This window comes from Helianthus annuus, chromosome 3, assembly GCF_002127325.2.
Source record: "Helianthus annuus cultivar XRQ/B chromosome 3, HanXRQr2.0-SUNRISE, whole genome shotgun sequence".
Classification (NCBI taxonomy): domain Eukaryota; kingdom Viridiplantae; phylum Streptophyta; class Magnoliopsida; order Asterales; family Asteraceae; genus Helianthus; species Helianthus annuus.
Genome location: NC_035435.2, coordinates 96,938,373 through 96,943,779, shown reverse-complemented (window position 1 = coordinate 96,943,779; position 5,407 = coordinate 96,938,373). Strand labels below are relative to the sequence as shown.

The 5,407-nt window shown below is 42.3% G+C and overlaps 1 non-coding gene across 1 annotated transcript; it reads left to right on the top strand.

Moving 5' to 3' along the window:
* The first annotated feature begins 2,601 nt into the window (after positions 1 to 2,601).
* On the top strand, positions 2,602 to 2,707 carry LOC118490894. Its single transcript, XR_004890119.1, has one exon. It is a non-coding gene; the product is annotated as a small nucleolar RNA R71 (small nucleolar RNA).
* Positions 2,708 to 5,407: the final 2,700 nt, after the last annotated feature.

The following is a 5,407-nucleotide window of genomic DNA, read 5'->3' as shown; positions in this document are numbered from 1 at the left end:
AGCATTACACAAGCCAAATGGCATTCGCCTAAACGCAAAGGTGCCATATGGACATGTGAAGGTGGTCTTGTGTTGGTCATCCGGGTGTTTGGCGATTTGATTATAACCCGAATACCCATCTAAGAAGCAATAATATTTTTGACCCGACAATTTTTCAATAATTTAGAAGTGGCGGCATTCAATTTTCGGTAGTCAATACACACCCGCCACCCGGTAACCGGTCAGGTGGCAATTTGTTCACCACTTTCATCCTTGACTACTTGAATGCCGGCCTTCTTAGGCACTACTTGAGTGGGACTCACCCAAGCACTATCCGAAATCGGATAAATGATTCCCGCATCCAGCCATTTAATTACCTCCTTTTTAACTACCTCCCTTAGGTTCGGGTTCAACCGCCTTTGAGCTTCTCGTGTCGGTTTGGCATCTTCGGTCGTGATGATTTTATGCATGACAATGGACGGACTAATTCCTTTGAGGTCGGCAATCGTCCATCCAATAGCACCCTTGTTCGCTTTTAAAACCTCCATCAATGCTTGCTCTTGTGCCAACTCCAAATTAGAGGCAATAATGACCGGTAAAGTATCATTATCCCCTAAAAATACATACTTCAAATGGCTAGGCAAGTCCTTGAGCTCCAACTTTGGTGGTTCCTCCAATGATGGTTTTGTACCCGAATCGATCTCCACCGGTAAACCCTCGAATTGGTGGGTCCATGGTGGTCTACCTTCTTTCATTGCCATAGCATCTTGTGCTTCCTCTTCAACCCGTAGTGCATAAGCATGTACCTGTTCAGAAAAGTCACACAGGCAAATATCCAAACCATCCTCCTCATACTCATGCGGGTTGCATCCATCTACTATGTCTGCCATGAAACACTCATCAACACCGTTAGCATTAGAATTGTTAGTAAAAACATTCAAACGCATTTTTCGATTTCCAAACGCCATATCAACTGTACTAAATCTACAATCAATAATAGCATGTGCGGTGCTTAAAAATGGCCGACCCAAAATTATATTTTGTTGTTGTTTAGGGTCCGCCGATGAGTAATCCAAAACTAAGAAGTCCACCGGGTAATAAAACTCATCAATTTTTACAATTACGTTTTGAACCATACCCCGAGGCAACTTATGAGACAAATCGGCCAAAACAACCGTCGTCTCCACCCTTGCTAATGGACCAAAGTCATATTGGTCGTATAAGCCCCCCGGTAAAATGCTAACTCCGGCTCCGAGATCTAGCAACGCCTTAGCCATTTGAAAATTACCAACTTGTACATTAATCAATGGCGTGCCCGGATCTTGGAGTTTAGGAGGAAGCTCCCCATTCAACACCGCACTCACTTGCCCGGTCAAATCCACCCGCTTAGGCACTTTCTTCTTGTTTTGCCTTTTTTGTGTACATAATTCTTTTAAGAATTTTGCATAAGCGGGGACTTGTTTTATTGCATCGAGGAGTGGGAGATTTATTTTTACTTGTTTGAACATATCCCACATCTCCTCTTTTTGAGGACCTCTCGACACAATAAAATTTTTCTTTCCCGGGTCAAGTAGGGCCGATGGAAATGGAACTTGACTCGGTTCACCCTCAACTTTTTCATTCTTTTCACTTTCACCCAAACCCGGTTTTTTAACAATTGTTTCTTTTGGTTTAACCGGTGAAAGTTCATCATCACTTTCAATTCCCGTGATATCCTCAACCACCCCCTCAACCAATTCGGATGACAAATTGGCTTTAAATTCTTTCCCACTTCTTAAAACACTAACATGATTAATATTAACATTACCTCGTGACGAACCATGTGAAGGGTTTACCTTAGTGTCGCTTGGAAGTTGACCCTTTCCTCTCTTCAATTCCGCCACATCGGTTGCTAATTGACCCATTTGGGTTGTTAGTGATTGGATGCTTTTATCACGAACCTCATCTTTTTGCATTCGCACTTCGTCTAGTTGGTTCCGTTTTTGCATCTCCATTTGCATGCTCTTTAGCATCTCCATCACCTCGTTTCCACCCGAAGGCCCCCCTTGTTCTTGACCCGTTTGGTATTGTTTTTGATAACCTTGGTTATTTCCGCCTCGGTACCCACCTTGGTTATTGTAAGATGGCCGTGAACCAAAATTACCTTGGCTACCTTGAAAATTTGGGTTCACTTGATTTGAAGGGTTCCCATATCTAAAGTTCGGATGGTTCCTCAATCCGGGGTGGTAGGTATTAGAATTCATGTTGTTGTAGTTCCTACCACCTCCTCCTTGACCTTGACCTTGAACCGCATGAACTTCCTCGTATTGCCCTTCCAACATCCCTTGGCAATTTTCAGCCGCATGACCTATCTCATTACACAAAGCACAAACATCATAAATTTGGTTAGTGGTTTGTACATTACCGTCATCTATGGCGTGCACTTGCGGTCGGTTAGTGGTCGGTCGAGCTCTTCTTGAGGCTTGAGCTTTCCTCTTTGATGTAGTTGCCATGCTTTCCAAGAACTCCCAATCTTCATTCTCATAGTTTGTTCCAAAAGTCCCACCGGTAATGGACATCAAATCGCGAGCATCTTCGGCACTCAACCCCTCGTGAAAAGCATTCATTAACTCCCACAATTCGATTCCATGGTGAGGGCAATTCTTTATCATCATATTGAATCGTTCAAACGCTTCATGGAACATCTCACCATGTTGTTGTTGGAAGCTCCTCAACCCCTTTCTAGCATCATTGGTCTTTTGGGCGGTATAGAACTCGTCTAAGAAAGTTTGTTGCATTTCCCCCCAAGTGTAAATAGATGCCGAAGGCAAAGTGTAGAACCACTTCTTTGCCTTATCCTCCAAAGAAAACTGAAATAAGACCAACTTGACTTCATCGGCCGAAAAACCTTGACTCCCAAAAGTGTTGCAAATTGAGTCATAGGCCTCTAAATGGAAATACGGCTCCTCCGTTGCTAACTCTTTGTACTTCGGTAAACTTTGCAACGAGTTTGTTCTTACTTCAAAAGTTCTCCCTTGGTTGTTGTGAGGGATAACCACCGGTGAAGGGTTTTGAGTAATGATTGGCCTGAAATGTGCCTCTATTCCCCTTGCTTGTTCCCTAAGATGCCTTCTTGGAACACCCAATCGACCCCTTGGACGAATAGGACCCATTGGTCTTGGTATAGGCCCTTGTGGTGCAATTGGTTGTTGGGGCATCGGTGGGTATTGAATCGGCCTTTGAAATTGTGGTTGTACATGTTGTGGCCGAACTTGTTGCAATGGAATAGGTTGTTGTATTGGTGGCCCTTGTGGTCTTGGCCGAATGTGTTGTGGTATAATTTGTTGTTGTGGCATTCCACCAACACTTGCCATCCCTTGAGATTGACTTTGCAAATACCCAAACTCTCCTTGATCACCATAACCTCCATAACCATACCCATCATCTTCATAACCCTCATAATCTTCAAATCCCTCATCATAACCATCTCCTTGAATTCCCGAGGTCTGCTCAAATGGGATGGTCGAATACTGAAAGCCCGATTGTTGTTGTTGTGGTCTAAAAGATGAAGTAGTATGCACGATAGTTGAATTGGGTGCAATTGTGAAGGTGGATGATGATTGACCCGTAGTTGGGGGAAAGAAGTGGGATAATGGTGGGATTGTGGTGGATGGATTGTAGGTGATGGTAGGCTCAGTTTGAGTGGTGATTGGTTGGGTGACATTGGATGGTGTAAATTCAGCGGTGGTATTAGGTAATGTAGTGTTTGGTGATGGTTGGGTGGAAGTAGGTATAAAGGATGAGGTTGTTTGACTGGTTGTAGGTGGAATCTGAGAATCAGCCATGATGTTTCTCGGTGTAATGGGTGAAGTGGGTGAACCAATGATTTTGTTTTCTCGCACTAAAACTCGGTTTTGTCTTAGCGTTCTTTCAATTTCCGGATCAAACGATAGCGGTGATGACCTGTGAGAGCCTCTAGTATGCATACACCTGAAGTACCTGCACACTAAACACAACCAACGTAAACCCGAAAATAACAAACAAAACTATTAAACTAACACACGTTGCGCACTACTCCCCGGCAACGGCGCCAAAATTTGACGTGATTGTCGTGGGTCACGCAAATTTAATCCCCAAACAACTGTAGTTAGTGGTAAGAGGGTATCGAACTCAGGGAGTATGTGGAAAATGTGTCGATTGTATAGCTTTGTATTTAAACTAATATTAAACTAGATTGCAGAAATTAAAATTCAAAAGTTTGGATTGTTGTTTTAGAAATCTAAATTAAACACTAATTCAAATCAAAGTTGGTTGTAAAACAAATTAGGAGAGAACAATGATCACCTTAGGTTTCAGTTTCTTTAAACAATTGTGTGTAATTCTAACTAGAAAGAGTTACATAGACATAACTCGTGTATAAATGATTGAAGTGATAAAAGGGAACAAAGTACTCGGATTATATAACGCGAGGTTGTTTCCCGATGACCAATTAATCAATAACCAACCCTAACCCTTCCCGTGATATCTCAGTTGCCAATGGCACCAAGAACGTACGATTAAGACTAGAAATTGCAATATTGATTAACAAACTACAAACAATCAAACATACACCATGATATTCAAGCAACACAAGTTGTCATTCTAGAAATTCAGAAATTAAACACACAAAAGTTCAAGAAACATTCACCTAAGATGATCACCGAAGAGTTTAGCCGGACATGGCTCGGTGAATCATCATCATAATCAAACTATTGTTCATACGAATCAAAAACACAAACCGAATGATAAGAAATGTTCACAAACCCAACAAGTTCTCCAAAATCGCCCCAATGATGTCCTAGAACCGTCCAATGATAAGAGATAGTGAAAAGACACTCCAAAACTGATTAAATGATGGCAGTTACACTTTGGTTCGCAGCTTCCCCACCGTAAATTACGGCTCCACCGTAATTTACAGTGATCATGGTTCTTTTACGGCATGAGTGAACTGTGTTACGGTGGAGAAGAAAATAAAATCCAGGTCCACCGTAAATTACGGTAGGACCGTAATTTACGGTGGTGAGCTTCCTTGACTTCTTTGTTGTGTCTCGTGTTCCACGCTCGACCCGTTCTTCACCAACGCCTCCAATGTTGCGTTTACTCCATCTTTTAGCTCCTAAACTGCACCTGAAACATAAGCACCGTAGTTATCTAATTCAAGATAATTACACGATTAAGTGGAGGATTATTTCATCTTTTAATATGCTTAAGGGTTGTCCAAAGGACCACCCGTCATGCCCCGGGCGCCCATAAGGTCGATGAAAACACTTCTTTACTAGCCCAAATCGAGGCCCTTTCTTCAAAAATAAAAAAGTTAGAAATGACAAAAACAGTCTCGGTTATGGCTTGTGAAGCGTGTGGTGGGCCACATGAAAATTGGAGTTGTATAAAAGAAACAGACGATCAACAG